Source organism: Eumetopias jubatus, unplaced genomic scaffold (assembly GCF_037043125.1).
Source record: "Eumetopias jubatus isolate StellerSeaLion01/CBP00866 unplaced genomic scaffold, mEumJub1_p1.0 scaffold_6, whole genome shotgun sequence".
NCBI classification, from domain to species: domain Eukaryota; kingdom Metazoa; phylum Chordata; class Mammalia; order Carnivora; family Otariidae; genus Eumetopias; species Eumetopias jubatus.
The window spans coordinates 32,901,614-32,916,696 of NW_028274812.1; positions in this window are offsets into that span (position 1 = coordinate 32,901,614).

Sequence of the window (15,083 nt, forward strand, 5' to 3'; positions counted from 1 at the left end):
CACTTACGTGGGGGCAGCACTGCTCCCTCCAGGCCCTGGCCACGAGGATCTTGTACAAGTACCCAGACAGGCTGAGGACTCAGTGCTCAGGACCCATGCTTCCCCATCTGGGGTCCTCCCTGCACTCAGAACCAGAGTCCTCCTCGCCCCCGACCTGCACACACACGAAACCCTCTGCCCCTTCCAGTGAAGGGTTGCCTCTCCAGTCTTGGCTCCTTCCAATCTGTTCTCCCCACTGTGGCCCAAATGACTTTTGTTGTTTTTGTTCGTTGTGTGCTTGCTCTTTACTAAAATTTACATCAATATAACCATGCTTTCAGAAAAACATTCATGTCATTTAATGCAATGAAATTTATTTTAACTTACCCTGTGCAAATTTGAACCAAACGTCGTCCATAACTTAAGTTTACAATAAATAAACAAGTTATTTTGTTTTTAAAAATCTATTATAATAATAGCTTAAAATCTATGTTTTTTATGCTGCTAAAGCAGGCAGTAAGAACCATGAGAAATTTACCATTGGTTTACCTTTTTTTAAAAATGAGAAAAGAAAAACAAGTTCAAAAATTGGTGCAACAAAGCAATTTCGTCATGTGTCAGGGCCAGCTTATAGTTTTTCAATAATTACCGTGTAATTTGGGAGTGTAGAAAGCCTGTTTGCACCCATGTATTAGTTTCCTAAGGCTGTCATAACAAATTACCACAGACTTGGTGGCTTAAAACAGCAGAAATGTATTCTCTCACAGTTCTGGAGTCCAGAAGTTTGAAATCAAGGTGTCAGCAGGGCTCCCCACAAAAGCTCTAGGGGAGGCTCTTTCCTGACCTCCTTCAGCTTCTGGTACCTTCTGGCGTTTCCTGGCTTGTGGCAACCTAATCTCTGCCTCTGTCTTCACATGCTCTTCTGTCTGTGTCTCTGTGTTCGGATCTCCCTTCCTTCCTCTTAAAAGACCCCAATCCCTGGATTTAAGGTCCACCTTAAACCCAGGATGATATCATCTGGAGATCCTTAGCTAATTACATCTGCAAAGATCCTATTTCCAATAAGGTCACATTCTGAAGGGCTGGGTAGACGTGAATGCTGGGAGCGCACTCCTCAACCCTCTACAACCCATGAAACAACTTCGTTAGCTTGTATTTAGTTATGATTGCATGTTGAGTATAAACATACATAAACCCAGACCCAAGTAATTTCCTGAATCTGAGTTAGCAACTTCAGTTCATTCATCTGCTGAGATGAACAAGAGAATTCAACTTATTGGCTGTCAGTATTTCTGATTTTTATTTTTAAAAAGGGCATTTTTACCATTCTTTCTCAAGTCCAGACAAGTAAATTAACTATAGCACTGATAAGAATACCTTCTGCATTCAAACGTGTGTCGAATAGCATGCCATGAAGTCGATCTGGGTTTCGGTTCATAAGCACAGAGTGCTCTAAAACAAACTTGGCTGTATCACACACCTAGTAACACCCATTGATGATGTGCTCATTGCTCATAGACAAATACCTAACACTGAACGTGAACTTCTGTGGTCTGAGCCCTTTTCTGACCAAATCCCTGAAAAGGCCTCCCCCTCCTTTCCGGGCCCCCTCACACCAGTGATTTTACATCTATTTGAATGATTATCTAAATAATGTAGATGAGCCCAATGAAGATGGAGACGAAGTCTGTTTGCTGTTGTGTCTCCAGCATCCGGCACAGAGTATGGCACGTAATTGATATTCAGTAGACTTATTTGTTGAGTGAGTTAACAAATGAAACTCTGAACCTTTTCCATCCGTACTGTCTCATCCCGCTTTGTTAGGTGGTATCAATACATACACTCCCAGCGGACCTGCAGTCAATGCAAAGCAAAATCCTTAGGTAATCAGCAGCCTCTGTTCCCTCTGAGAAAATGATCAACTGGAACAAAAGCTGAGGCTGGAGAAATGAGGACAAACACGAATTTCGCACAGTCAACAGAGATTTTCGCAGCATGCTATCGCTTTTTCCCCTTTTGGAAAATTAGCAATCTCCTCTTGCGTGAGCGGGAGGGATGCCATGGAGGGAGTCAACCAGGAACTGGGCAGGGGACCCCATTGAGTAGCAGGATATGATATCAGTTGACAACTTGTGAGCCCATCCTGAGTCCCCCTGCCAGGATGTATTTGAATTGGTCCCATCTTCCCTGAGAGCGGGTGCCCCTTTCTGCGTGAGAAACTGACAGCCTGGTGCCTCGAGGCTGCCTGCCAACTCCCAGCCAAGGCTTTGTTGGCCGAAGCACCAGGGAGTCTTGGTCTCTTAAAGGCAAGCGACCCGCTGTTGAAATTTATGTTGGCCTTCAACTGCCACAAAGGCAATCTGCTGAAAAGTTTATTTCAAGTTGAAATGAAAGGGAAATGTCTTAAATGAATCCAGCTGTTTGTTTCAGTTCTCATTTTTAACGAGTCGAGTCAAGCACATTGATCTTCAGCGGGGAAGAGGGCTGCAGATGGATACAGCTTCTATTGATTTCCCTCCATTGATTTTGGGGGGGGATTCAGTCAAGTAACCAAAACGTCATTTCTGGGTAGGAGTCTCCATCTTTGGGATTTTATTTATTTATTTTTTTAAAGATCTTATTTATTGATTTGACGGAGAGAGACACAGCGAGGGAACAAAAGCAGGGGGAGCAGGAGAGGGGAAAGCAGGCTTCCCGCAGAGCAGGGAGCCCGATGTGGGACTCGACCCCAGGACCCTGGGATCATGACCTGAGCCCAAGGGGAGCTCCTGTGTTTTTAGGGACATCCTTCTAAACAGCTATCACAGCACTTCCCCAAACTTGTTCATGTCACGGCACACATTAGAACAATGATGGTCTTTGCATAGCACACATTAATAAACAGATGGGGTCGTGTTTTAAGGGTAACTGAAGTAAAAAGAAAGTTCCTGATTATCACGGTAATTTTACTAATAATCAACTGAATTCTGCAGAAAATGAAGCAAATATAGACTTTGCTGGAAGCTAGGGAGCTACCCACTTCCCCACCTACCCTCTCACAGGCATCTACACCCACAACCACCACTAGCCAAGCTCTCCTGAATTGCTGGCTGAATCTGCACTGGGGCTTGCGGCTGGGCCCGGGGTGGCCTGGTGCTCCCCCAGCAGAGATGATAGCCAACGAACTACATGTAGACCAAGAGCCCGTAAGTGTCACACTGTACATCATGATTCTCACCCAGAAGTGATTTTGTTCCCTCTGCCCCCCAACCTGGGCCAGGGGCCATGTGGCAATGTCTGGAGATATTTTGACAGTTGCTAGTTCTAGTGAGTAAGACCAGAGATGCTCTTAGACATCCTACCACGTATAGACGAGCTCCCCACAAGGAAAAATCATCTGGTACAAATGGCCCTCATAAAAGGTTGAGAAACTGGGCCCTCCCTCAACACGTAGGGAGCGGAGAGAGATGTCCAACAGAAGGAGAATGTTCTGTTTCTGTGAATGACCACGTCTGGCCAGAGACCATGCCGTGTTAAGAGGAAGACTGCGAAGAAATACGCATGTGCCACGTTGTCTGAGAGCCAGTGCTTACATAGCGTGTCGAGGCTAATGCTGCTGGTAATGGTTTGGACCTCTGTGCCGGTGACTCTGACAGTCCTGCAGACCATTCCCACCAGGACCTGGGCACATCCGCCCTCAGATCCTCAGGAGCGCGCAGTAGTGGTGGGATGGCTTGGTTTTGTCTGAAACGACAGGCCTTCCCCCGTTCACAGGCAAATAGACACTAAAGCTGGTTGTAAAAGGCATGTGTTCTGTTTTTCCCCATTTTACGGAGATATAATTGACATATTGTGGTAGTGGAAGATATAGAACGTAATGATTTGATATCTGTGTATACTGCAGAATGGCCACCACAGTACATAGTCTAGTTAACATCCATCACCACACATAGTTACACACTTCCCTCCGTTGTGATGAGAACTTTTAAAATCTACTCTCTTAACAACTTTTGACTGTAAATACAGTATTGTTAACTCTAGTCTCCTTGTTATACACTGTATCTCCAGGACTTACTTATCTTATAACTGGACGTTGGTACCTTTTGACCACTTCCAACCATTTCACCCACCCCCCACCCTCCCGCCCACCCCCCACTTCTGGCAACCACCAATCTGTTCTCTGTTTATATGAGTTTGGTTTTTTTAGATTGCACATTTAAATGAGATAATACCATATTTGTCTTAAGAACAGGTATGCTTTATTCTGGCTTATAACCTAGTATTTGTTCCATGCTAGTTAATACTTCTGAAGAACATTATGAAATGCCTTGCCTTCAGAGTGAAGAGATAATGGCCTCAAAATACATTTGCAGAAGAAAACCCTAGCTAGAGTCACTATAGAAACAGAAATGTATTTTCACAGGGAAAAGCAAAAGCATTCAGTTAGGCTTACAACTTCCAAATCTAAATCTCCAACTCTGACCCCCCCCTGTGTATCTTCTGGGTACTTCTGTCCAGCTGGAGCCCTGTTTTGGGGACACTAGCAAATTCCCAGCCAGGCCCCAGCCTGCCAGGGGCAACCAAGGCACTCAGGATTGCTAAATTAGGTCCCTCCCTCTGCTTAACCCTGCCACCCTGCACCAAGGTTTTGATAGAACTACTCAGGACAGGGCTGGGTGAGCTGGGGTATGAAGGGAGAACTGCCTTCCCTTCTAAACACAAATGGAGGCAGAAGACCTTCCGTTGTTGGGCGCCCCCAGATCCCTTCCCCTTGAATTTACACCTGAGCAGGTGAAAGAAGAAAACCAAAACTCTGCTGTGCCCTTTTCCTCCCCTTTCATTCCCTGTGTTTACCCCTCAGGCCAGAAGTTTCTGGCTGCATTTTTACTGCCCTGTCTTGTGGGCAGGTTCTTCCTTGACTAGGCTCGTGGCCCAGAAAATAGGCTGTGGCCCTTCCTTCTCCCTCCCTGCTCCAACCTGAAGGCTAAACGGAATGATGTCTGGAGAGCAGGAGAGGGACCCCATAAGAGAACGCAAGAAGAGAGACAATCTTTAGCATCATACCATTATATGATATATGATCATTGCTTCTTTACAACTGAGAAAACGGGGGTCAAAAGGACATAGTTACAGAGCTAATGGGTGCTGGAGGCAGGGTTTGAACTCACTTCTCTCTCAGCAAACATGTGCTCTTCCGGTAAGAGCTATGGAAAAACACATGTGCTCTTCCGGGAGAATCAGAGTCCACCTCTCATCAGCTCTGTGATCTCTTTATGCCTCAGTTTTCTTACCTACAAAATGTTGGTGACGACAATAGCACCTGTTTCCCGGGAAGGTTATAAAGATCAACGGAGCTGATATCTGGCAGTATAAAGCAGGAGACAAATGTTGGGAGGAATTATTGTGATAAATGCCGCACCCACCACGTTGGTGACGAGAGTTCACTCTCGCATACAGGGAATGCTGGGGTTCTGCTCCTCCCTTGTTCTCAGGAATTAGGCTGCCCAATGAACAGCTCCATTAGCGGTACGAGTGATTAATTTCTGAAATCATTATCTAAGGAGATATTGCTATTACATCTGTACCTTTTAGATTCCAGACTAAGCGTTTGTTCAAAAGCATAATCTCATTCCCAAGAGCTGCAGGTTGGACTGGTCTAGTCACGGCAATTACTCCTGAAAGCATATTTCATAAAAATGTATTTATGAGTATGGTGTGAGTTTTCTTTAGAGGAGATTTACTTTCCAATTAGGCTTGATTTAGTCTGTTATTAACAGAATTGTGTATTATCCTAGCGCCTGCCACCACCGATCTTCTCTGGGAAAACTGTGCTAGTAATCTCATTATTACTCCTTTCTCTCCTTCTGTGTTTATCATGGATGTTACACAGTTAATACTCAGGTCATTGGCTCTACCTCCCATAGTGGACACGTGATGAGCACCCCCTCCCCTTCTGCCAGCACTTCAACAGTTAATAGGACACTTCTTCACTAAGGGGAGTACTGTTCAGGTGGTTAGGATGGGACTGAATCTCCCACAAACCAGATCCCCTTACAACAGGGACTGGCTCAGGGACAGGCACATGGCAGAGCCTGGGGAATAAGGGTCTTCCCAAGGACTTTTCTGCAAGAGCTCTCCAGGGAAACATCTTCAGGGGGTTCCTAAATAGTAGGTGTGAGACTTGATTTCTGGCAGCCATCTTGCCAATGGTCTGGGGAACACCTGCCAAGGAATGAATCTGAGCAGAGACATAGTGAAATAGAAAGAGTGAACAAGAGACCTGACAATATCTGAACTCGAAACCTGGCCAGTCTTAAAGCCTGCTACGTCCCAGTTATGTTTCAATAAATTCCTCCTCTACCTCTAATTTATTTATTTTGTTATGGTTTGAGTTGGGTGTCTGTCACTTGCAATTAAAGGCATCCTAATTTGCAGCCCAACTGAGCATTTGATTTTTATCTCTGTGAAAGTGAAGCATATCCTAAGTCTAGTGTTTGATGCCACAGACATATACTAGTCCCCTCCATCCATGATTTCACTTTCTACTTTCAGATAGCCATGGTCAATGGCAGACTTATCGTCATAAGGTCAGCAGTAGCCTAACACTACTTAACACTGCCTACATCATCATGTCACTTCTCCTCACATAGACATTCTATCATCTTATATCATCACAAGAAGAGGAAGGGTGAGTACAGAACAGTAAGTTATTTTGAGAGAGAGACCACATTCACATAACTTTCACTACAGTATATTGCTGTAGTTGTCCTATTTATTATGAGTTATTATTAATCTCTTACTGTGCTTAATTTACAAATTAAACTTTATCATAGGTATGTCTGTGTCAGAAAAAAACATAGTATATATAGGGTTTGGTACTATCTGCAATTTCAGGCATCCGCTGGGGGTCTTAGAATGTATCCCCCATGGATAAGGGGAGACCGCCGAACCTTCACGCAATAGGATATCATCAGTGAGGTAATCTCAGTAGCTGAGGGCCCACAGACTCAGTGCCAGTTGAAGAAGAGTCAAAGCCCGGGGCATGGTTATTAACTAGCCCCCTCCCCCATCTCTTCTTTCTTTAACTCTTTCGTGGAGGCTGCTGACCTTGGTTTCCTCTTGGATTTCAAGTACTATCCTGCATTTTTTCAGCACAGTGGAACCAGGAATCCTGGAGCCTTATGTGGTATTAGAAAAACCTCTTGTCTCTTCGCTTCTTTGTCTTCATCTATCAAGTCAAAGTGAGGGACTAATCTTGGAAAATCACTGTTGCTCTTATGAAATCACTGTGATTCTTATGTCTTAGTTGTTCCCTGCGTTTGTCTCATCCTCCCACATAAATCATAAGCTCTTTCTGTACAGAAATAAGACTTTAAACTTCTTTTGTGTCCTCAGCATGTTTGGTTTATACCACTCAGAATATTTTGGTTGGCCAGATGGAAATGTTTTTGAAATAGTTACTTTTTTTTATTATTATTAATAAAGCAATTGAAAATAGAGCAGTGAGAAAGTAGAGTGGTTTTTTATTGCTCTTGGAGAAAAGGGGGTTGAGGAACTCAGAAACTTCCAGTTATTAGAATAAAATCTCCCAGACTGGTACCAATAGTTGGAGCAGAGATTTCATCAAAAATATAAAAGCTTAAACCACAAGATAGTAATTTCTTAGCACAAGATTACTCAATATACATTTTTTTAACATTAGTTTTCCTCATTATAGAGTTAGTAACAATTCTTTTAAATTCTGGAAATGGGTTTAAAAAGAAAAGAGAGGCACCTCTTAAGCTTAAGCATCTGCCTTCAGCTCAGGTCACGATCTCGGGGTCCTAGGATTGAGCCCGGAGTCCAGGCTTCTTGCTGAGGGAGTCCAGGGAATCTGCTTCTCCCTCTCCCTCTCTCTCACCTCTCCCTCTCCCTCTCTCTCTCTCGCACACACACACACACACACACACATGCCCTCTCTCTCTCAAATAAATAAGTCCAATCTTTTTTTTAAAAGAAAGAAAAGAAAAGAAAAATCTTTTGTAATAATTTCATGCAGAAAAAAATGAGTATTACAATTTGATCTATTATTTTCAGTCTTTTTGGGAGGGACTACTATTTTTTTTCCATCCCCAAACAGGGAACAAATGGTGTGCCCTACAATTTTTTTCACTTAATATTATGAACACTTCTTCATATCATGATTTTTGAAATCATTTTTGATGGTTACAAAATATCTCACCCTGGAGGCAGACCATAGTTTATTTGCTTTTCCCCACCTTTGAGAGACATTCAAAGTCATTTCTGATTTTTCTTATTATAAATAACACTTCAGTGAACGTTCTAGTACATAAATCTTTGTGTGCACCCTCTTATTTCCTTAGTTGACATTAATTAATTAACTTGTAACCTAATAATTATGATCATGATGTAAGATAATGAATTCATTAATTGACTCATGGAAAACATTGAGATATTTAACGACCAAAGTTCTTGAAGAGGGTTTCCCAGCAAATGCCGAAGCAATTTCAATGCTGCTTCTTGTAGAGACCCTCATTTAAAGCCGAGTGTAGAGCATGAGTGTGAAATTTCGCCAAGGCGATTTGGACAGAGGCTTTGGTGTTGAAGTCCGTGCTGTGGAATCTGCTGGAAATATCCTCAGGATTCAGTCTCAGGATGACCCTGATGCTCAGAATTGCACTGTCCGCCCAGCATTCACTGTCACAAGAGCTTCACCATCTGATGTTATTATCATGTGACATTAATAAATTATTTCACCCCTACACCTTGCTGCACAATTTACCAGGCGCTTTCACATGCACCATGTGATTCCTACAACACACATCATATCAGGAATATTTCTTCTCATTCCTAGGTGAAGTAAATGAGGGTCAGCATTCTCTCTCAGAAAAATAAATCTGTCAAACCCCATTCTCTCTTTTTGTAAATCTCTGTGACGGGACATTGTATTACGTGTACTTTGACCGTTGCAGTGAAATCCTCCATGGTAGAAGCACTCCTCAGCACGTGGCCTGAGATCCCTCCTGAGCTGACCCCAGCCTTCCTGTCGGCCCTCTTCTCTCACCTCATCTTCCTCTCGGCTCCTGACCCACCGTGCCTTGCATACCTCCCCGTGGGCCCTTCCCCATCCTTTGAGGCCTCTCCCTTCATTGCCTGATAAACCACTCCCATCCTCATAGACTATTTCAAATGGTACCTTTTCAAGAGACTCTTTTGAACTCTTGAAGATACAGGTTTTTCACTGAGGGTCCAGGGCCCTGTATTCCAACACTTACTGCCTCATCTTTGTATTGTGTTTGATAACATGGGCTTTTCTCCAACTAAACGAAACCCCCTTCGGGAAAAAATCATTTCTTATTTATCTCTGTTGTCCCAGTACGTGGCATACTGCCTGGCACGGGGTAGGGGCTTTGTTGGCTGAATGAGTTTGGGGACTGGGCCTCAGAGGCTCAGTGTGCACTAACACGGTCTAGGGATCCAGTGGGAGCTCCCAGGCCACCGCAAGAATAAAAACATTTGGTGAAAAGCAGTAATGTACAAATACAAGCATCTGAGTTCTGTTGGTACGTTCCTGCCCTCTGTCAAAAGTTTTATAATTTGAAGCAAAGCTGAATTTTTAATAAAGGGAATTTTTAAAGGAATAAAGAAAAAAACTGAAAGTATTGAAGAATAATCACGTGGCGTGTGGTAGAAAGAGTCCTGGGCAGGAAGCCATGATGCTTGGTTTTCATCTTGATTTGGCCACTGTCTGGCAATTAATGAATTAACTGGCAAACGCAGTACCTTTCTAGGCTTGGCTTCATCATCTAAGAACAAAGAGACCAGGTTAGGTGACTCTGACATGCTCCCAAGTCTATTAATTAACGGTGAAAACACTCTGATGTGTGCCACATAAAATTGATTCATTTGTATTATTTTATGATTTGGTTTTCTCATAATTTTTTCACTGTCAATTTTTGCCAAAATTACCTAATGCAGATTTGTTCAAGGTTTTTTCCTATATCTGAGAGGAAAACATAAAGTATTGTTTCTCAAAATCTCCTTCTGAAATCTCGAAAGGCATTTCCCTCTGCCCAGGCCAGGAGCTGAGATGTGTGTGGAATGGATCAGATGTGGCTCGAGTTCAGAGGTGCTCCTCCTCAGACGAGGATTGCACAAGCAATCCCTCAGGCAGTAGTCACCTTTTCCCCTGGATTTTAGCCAGACTTGCCCACCTAGTATACTGTAACAGAGTCACGCTGCCGGTCACGTTAGCTTGGGAGCTGCCCAGGATACTGATCTATAAATGACCTTAAATCATCACAGAATCCATTTAAATATGCAGTGCCAATCACCTCAGCCTCCACACATCCCTCCCTGGATACGTGACGAAGTGAAAATCAGCTCCGTCTGAACTGAAGTGGACAATGCATTTATGTGAGGAAAAGGAAGAATCACACACCCAGTATTTTTGCGCGGTATCCGAGACACACCGTGGGCCCCACCATCACACCAAGCCAGCCGGCAGCCACTTAAGTGAGGTCCGCAGAGCTAGATGGCTGAACTTCTAAAAGATAATAGTATGCGCGATGTTGTAATATTCATGGAAATGAAGCACTCGTATTAATATTCCAATTGGGGGCAATTTACTATGGCCCCAGGTAGTTGCCTGGTTTGGAAGAATTGCTTAGAAACCCTGACTGAGTTTCCAGCCGACAGATTTTAGACTCGAGACTGCAATCCCAACTCTATGAATTTCCAACCTGCCGACTGGCTTTGCAGATTTCAGACGTGTCAGCTCCCACATTAGCACGAGCCGATTCCTCAAAATAAATCTCTCTCTCCCTGATCTCTCTCTCTCCTTCTCATATATATATGTGTATGTTTATATATATGATTATATATATGTACCTATATATAATGTGTTTTATATATAATGTATAAACATAATGTGTGTGTAGATATAATGTGTGCATATATATGTGAAGTGCTGTGAGAGAGATACACACACACACACACACACACACGGTATATGAGTGCATCCTATTGGTTTTGTTTCTCTGGAGAACCCTAGATACACTATAACTCTACCCAATTCAATTTGAACTAATACTCAGAGTGCCTACCTGCTGGGACGTTAAGGAAGACCCTACACCAGTGGAGGAGTGTGGGGTACAGGGTGGGAAAGGCAAGAGTTGAAAGCAGCGCCTCTGCTTGAGGATCAGGGACCAAGGTGAATTTTCTTGAGAAGGGGTTTCTCCTAGGTACAGCCCACAGGCAACAAGGTAATCCATACATCTACGTCCAACAAACAGCTACGGTCCTTGCTGAGTACCTTTCCAAGGCCAGACACAGTTCTAAGGTCTTTACATATAATAAATCATCCATCAGGACAGCAACCCTAATGGGGTGATTGAATAACACAGATGAGGAAAGTGAGCCTCAAGGAACCTAAGTAAACGGCCACCTCATTGTGGACCCAGGGTCTAGACCTATGCCGCCTGACTCCAGAAATTAGCCTCTTAACCATGATGCTTAAAGCCGTCTCCCGAGAAAGAAAAAAACAATATCTGGTGAAAAATCAACTGAAGGGAAAATACACATTTTAAGTGCAAAGAAATTAGAACACTTAATGGATCTTCTGGTGTTTGGGGTCAAACTCCGCTAATCTTATCCAAAGGCTTTTGCATTCCAGGCTTTAGTGCTCATGGGCTTCTCATTGGTTGAGACGGGTCAGGGGTAGGGAAGAAGAAAGAGAATAACATATACTGAGCGCTTACTGTGTGCTAAGTGCTTTATATATATATTTTCTCATTAAACCCTGATGATAATTTCCTGGGGCTGGGAGAGGCATATCATTACCCCATTTCTCAGATGAGAAATCTGAAATTCAAAGGAGATTCCATAATTTGCTCCATCCAGGATGAACGTGTTGGAGTAGCAGATTCCAGGTTCAAACCCAAGTCCCTCTGACTTTTGCTTACACATTTTCTAAACACTACATCACCACCCTCCTATAAACAAAGTGTGTAAAAGGGTGCAGTCCACCATTTCCTAGTTGTGGTAAACTCAGAAGTCCTGACTATAACTCGGTGTGGATTTCTTTAGCCTGTCTGAAGTTTACTCAGCTTCTGGAATCGATGGATTTATGTCTTTTGCCAAATTTGGGGACATTTCAGCCATTCTTTCTCTGCGTACTTTTCTGACCTTATAAGCTCTTTCTCCTCTTCGTCCAGACTTCCGAGGAAACAAATGTTAAGTCTTTTGTTAGGGTCCCACAGGTCCCTGTGGGATATTTTATTTGTTTTTTTCCAGGCTGTTTTTTCTCTGGTGCTCAGATTAGGGAATTTCTATTCTTCCATCTTCCAGTTCATGGGCTTCTTTCCTCTGCCCCCTCCATTCTTCTGATGAAGTCATCTGCTGAGTTTTTTGTTTTGTTGATTATAGTTTTCAGTCCTGTAATTGCCAGCTGGTTCTTTACACCTTCTCATGCTTTGCTGAGCCTTTTATATCTTTGCTGAGACTACTTTTTTTCATTTGTTTCAAGTGTATTCATAATCTCTCACTGAGGCATTTTTATGATGCTACATTACAGTTTTCGTCAATAATTCTAAAATTTCTGACACCTTGATGTTGGCATTTATAACGGGGCAAATTATGTCCCCCTCTAACTCATTTGTTGAGGTCCCAACCCCCAAAATCTCCGAAAGTACCTGTATTTGGAAATAGAAACTTTCAGGGGGTAATTAAGGTTAAATGGGGTCATATGAGTGGGCCCTGAACTATATGACTCTTTAGACATGGAGCCTTCAAAGCAGTGATTAAGTCAAAATAAGACCGATAGGATGGGGCCCCAATCCAATATATGGTGTCCTGATAAGAGGAGGAAGAGCTAGTAGGGATGTGCATGCACAGAGGAAAGGCTGTATGAGGACAAGTGAGAAGGTACCCACCTGCAGGCCAAGGAGAGAAGCCTCAGGAAAAACCCAAACTGTCAATTATCAGTCTCCAGAACTTTGAGAAATGAATTCTGGTTGTGTGAACCGCCCGACTCTCTGGCATTTTGTCATGACAGCACTGCCAAACTAATACAGCATCTATTGTCTTTTTTCATTAAGTTTGAGATCTTCCTGGTTCTTGGTATAATACCTGAATATCAATTAAACCATATACATTTTAGATATTCTGTTATGAGACTCTAGGCCCTACTTAAACTTTCTGTTTTAGCTGGCCTTCATGAGACACCACTGCAGCATGGGAAGGGGGAGGCATCACCTCATTCCTGCCAGTGGGGGGATAAGTCCAAGTTATCCATTTGGTCTCCACTGACACTTGAGGAAGCTCTTGTCTACTCCTGGCCAGGGCTGGGAGATCCAGCTGCCCCTAGGTCTCCACTTAGTACTTCCCTAGTTGGCAGGGTCAGAGTGCCTTGTTATTGCTCCCCACGTGGCTTTACTGTACCACAGGGAAAGGGATGGTCTTGTTATCGCTGGGTTGTAGTAAAGGCTTGCCTCTTCGTAGGCCTCCTCTGCCATCACTCTAATGGGAAGAGCATGGGATGCCTCTTCTCTGCTCGTTAGGGGTGGAAGACTGGGCTCTCACATGGTCTTCACAGACACCAGGGGAGGTGAAGACACCACACAGTGGGGATGAACGCTCTGGTGCCCTAATCAGCATTTTCTGACACCACCTTGGTGGGGTTTGGGGTGTCAAGCCCAATAAGGGTGGGAGTCTAGACTCCCCACTCCAACTGTTGGATGGTTGGGGGTGACGCTGTAACACGGCAATTATTTCCTAAAAGTTTTCTGTTTTGCTGGGCTTCTCCTTTCCTGATTCTTTGGCTAGAGAGGGCAGGCTTTTGTCAGAGTTTTTTTGTTGTTGTTGTGTGTTTTTTGGGGAGTTGTTTTTTGTTTTGTTTTGTTTTGTTTTATTTTGTTTTGTTTTTGGTCTATATTCATGGACATTCTGGGGCGATGGCTTCTTCAGCTCCTGGTCTGGGGTATATTAAGCTAAAAGAAAACTCAAAGAACTCAGCACTGTATGTATCATTCCTTATGTTCTGAGATCTCGAGAAAGTCTGCTTCCTTCTCTTTACCTCTCGGGGTCTGCTTAGGTTTGTTTTATAGATAACGTCCAGAGCTTTTAGGTGCACTGAGCAGGAGGAATGGGGGAAATGTGTGTATTCTATCCTCTTGGAAGCAAAAGATTTGACCCATTTTGAGCATTCGAAAAGCTGATTTGTCAAACCATTTTATAAATAACCTTAAGTTGAAGAATAGTTACCACACGTTCTCAACCCCTTGGTGGGCATTTTCACATAATCTAGTCTCAGCCTAACACCATCTTTTTGGATTTCTCTCTCTCTTTCCCCTTTTTAGTTAGAGCAAACCCAACAAACTATCTTGCCCACCCTTCCCCGAAATCTCTGTGGTGTGTTGCGCCCAGATCTGCAGACTGTGTCCAGCTAAAATCTTCCTTTACCCTGAGCAGAGGGAAGGCTGCTGAAATATTGTTATCCTGTTGTTTATTAAGTGACCCTAAGTCACAGATAATGATTATTTCAGACTCATTTCATATTATCTTCTACCTTGTGTCCAGTTTAGAAGAAGCCACTGTACGCTTTTAAAAGATCAGCCACTCAAAGTCATCTTTAGAAAAGTAGCAGCAGAATGAGGTAAGGAGGGGCGCCTGGGTGGCTCAGTTGGTTAAGCAATTGCTTTCGGCTCAGGTCATGATCCTGGAGTCCCGGGATCAAGTCCCACATCAGGCTCCCTGCTCGGCGGGGAGTCTGCTTCTCCCTCTGCCCCTCCCCTTCTCATGTGCTCTCTCTCTCATTCTCTCTCTCAAATAAATAAATAAAATCTTAAAAAAAAAAAAGAATGAGGTAAGGGGCTTCAGATTTGTGCTCAGTGCCTTCTTTGCTTAAGTACTATAATTGAACTAATGGATTAAACTTTGAAATCTTCAATAATACATCTTGCTACTGAAAATAATGGCTATTAGTACCTTTTAACTTATTTGTAACATATTTATTTTTACTTTAAAATAAGTGAGAATCTAGGATAACAGTAATTAAATCTACAGTCTAATATTCTGATTTATATATGTATATACACATACAGTATAATAATTCTCCATCATTTGTG